Below are 3232 nucleotides of genomic sequence, written 5' to 3' on the forward strand. Positions count from 1 at the left end.
CCTCTATTCCAGCAATATATTTCTGGTCTTTGATCACAACTACAAATTGCATATCATCATATAATCGATGGAATTTCAATAAACTACCAAGTGCCCAAAACAAAAACTCCAAATTCAAACATGATTCTTTAAAAGTCTTTGATTCACTAACGATCTTGGATGAAACAAGAAATTTTTCGAATTTCTTTCGTTCTAGATAACTAGTCATTGGCTCATAACCATTTTAATCATTTTGTCATGAATTTTCCACTAGAAATCTCAATCAAAATTACCACTTGGGGCCAACGTCATGCACACCTCATCATTCCCGATCAGTATGCCCAATCCTAGGTAACTCGGTTAATGGCATGGGTGGGAGGCCATTAACTGATTTGAATTGATTCATCTTTTATAAATTTGAATTGATTCTAGATTGCGTGGGTGGGAGGCCACATATATAGGTTTAGCATTGTGTATGGGGTCATGAAGGCATGAACCCAGAAAAGAGAACCGAGCAAAAAGTTCTACGCAAAAAAAAAAAAACAGAATGATTAAAAACTCAAATATAAAAAATAAAAAAGAATGTTGGACATTTAATAGAAGGGTAGACAAGGAAATAAAATAATTTATTTTTCACTGCAATAAATGATGAGTTTTCTATCTTAGTGGAGTACACATGACATACAATGAATGAGAAAGATAGAAAGGGAAATGTTGGAGGGGAATGTTGCTAGCATTCCTCTTCTATATATATATATGTGTGTGTGTGTGTGTGTGTGTGTGTGTGTCTGTGTGTGTGTGTATCCTAGTTTACCTAGCTAGGTCTCTTGCCAATGGGCTTCTCAACTTTTTGTATGTGTCCACCTATTCAATTAAAGCCAATATTCAATAATTCCTCCATAAGTCTAGATCAATTTGGTTGTAGATCTGGTTTTTAATTCCAGGGTGGTCATAGGTCATTGGATCAATCATCTCTGGAAATCAATTGTCCAGATGCATCATATATTGCTTGGGTACCAAATAGCCTAAATAACAAGCAAACCATGTCCATTAAGTTCGAGGACATGGCAACATCTAACGTTCTGTATGATTCTGGAAATTCTTGTCCGGTGGGGGCATAAATGCTTATTAACTAAACCACATCTAGAGTTTGTTTAACCTATGCTCTACAACCTTTTGCCCTGATCGCAATCCCTACGAAAACTAGCCTTAGCAAGTTAGCATAGCTTCTTGCTAAACTCACATTCAACTATATATATCGTATGCTTTGTTCATGTTTGACTTTAAGGTTGTACTATCATGCTCTGCCTTTTGCAAAGTATAGCTGAAGAACAATCTCCTTATCCTTCTTAGCAATAGGTTCCAGTGACCCTGCAAACTCTGGTGAGGCCACCTTCTAGTGTTGTTTCAATCCACTCCCTTACTGGTCACACCCTCATCTTTTTGGGATTCGACAGTTCAGTCCCTCGTATCGTAATTTTAACAAGTAACTCCTCAGACATTCAAATTTCACACAATTTGGTCCAAAATGACCATTTTACCCCTCACTTCCTTTTTTTTTTTTTTTTTTAATTCTTCTCTCGTTTTTGTTTTGTTTTTTTTTTTCTGCTTCTCTCTCACTCTGTCTCTCTCTAACATCACCGCCGAATCCAATCACCACCACCACAATAACAACAACCACTCCACCCCTCCCTCCACCGCATCCTCAACCCCTCGCTGCCACTACAAGGGCTTCTCCCAGCCGGAAAGCTTCGGAATCCTCGCTGCGCTCCCCGAACGAGAATCCTCCTCTCCGAATGCCCGGAGGAACTCTCACTTCTACCACAAGGCCTCGGCCTCGCCGTCCTCCTCGTCTTCGTCGTCGTACGCGCATATGATTCCGACGATTTCGAAACCCAGACCAGAAGAGAGACATGAAATCTAGAGGAGGAGAGAGAAACTAGATTTGTGTTTCTCTCTCTCCTCCGACACCCACTTTCGGTCACCACCATGACTCACCTCCACCACCACGAACTCACCACACCGACCTTCGACGAGTTCAACGCAGCCTCCATGACATCCGGCAGCAACCCACGAGTCGAGGCCGGCGAGGCCAAGATCTGATTTGGGCACCCATAGGCCATAGCGCCCTCCCACCGTCTCCGTCTCCGCCTCCCTCCTGTTTGTATCTATTTTTGGTAAACCGGCCCGTAAATCAATTGGCCGATAGATGAGGAAAATATAGTGCTTTTCTTGTTGATACTCGATAAATTTCATATTTATGAGATTTTATTAGATATTAACTTTTGGAGAAGAAATGAGAAGGGAAGGAAATAACGGCGATAATTATTCTTTGATATAATTAATGCCGAGATGTTATTGAGTTTGAAGGCATTGAAGACAATATTGCAGAAATTAAAACAAATCAAATATAATGGCGCCGTAAGAAGGAAGTAGTAATAGTGTGGTTAAGGAATGAAGTAATATGGAGCATATCTTAATTTCGGTCATTAAGATCGAAATTCATTTAATTTAATTGTAATTTATTTCCTAAACCTTATGTATGTGACTGCATAAATACGACCCTCCTAGGTCATTGTAAAAAGCGCCCCGACCAACACAACTCAAAATCAATACATCAAATTCTCTACAATATCAATCTTTTCATTCTTTCTCTAGCCTACTTTAATTTTTATCGCTTTCTTTACCTTCCGCACTTTATCTTTCCTGCAATTTACTCTTCAGTCTCTTTAAATTTTATGCAATTTAATTAATTCGCATTTAGATTCTTGTTCTTTCACTTTTCGCACTTTACTTTCTGCAACCTATATCAAAAATATCTTTTTAGAAGCAACATCGGTGAAGACTCCGAAAGTCCTTGCAATAAAGGCAAGAGAACCCAGCGGCCGAGACGGTTCCTTCCTCGGCCCACAGTCACTTGAAAGAAGTCAGATCAAGCGCAAATCTTATCAAAACCTCGCTTGGCCAATTGGCCGCGAGTTGGCACGTCTGCGTATCAAGAAGGACAATTTGGACTTCAAATCCCTCGGCTACTAATTTGAGCCGAGACGATTTTGAGGCAAACATCTTTTGGCACGCCCAGTGGGACACTAATGTTTTAGGCGTATTCACAATGAGTTTCTCTGAGCCGAATTCAAACGGCTCAAGTTCAATATATGGTGTCAATGGGAGGTACAGTTATGCTGCGTGCAAAAATTTTGTTGATTTCAATAGCCACGCCGCATGGAATTTACAAACACCCAAAACGCAACCT

This window comes from Rosa rugosa, chromosome 6 (genome assembly GCF_958449725.1).
Source record: "Rosa rugosa chromosome 6, drRosRugo1.1, whole genome shotgun sequence".
Taxonomy (NCBI): Eukaryota; Viridiplantae; Streptophyta; class Magnoliopsida; order Rosales; family Rosaceae; genus Rosa; species Rosa rugosa.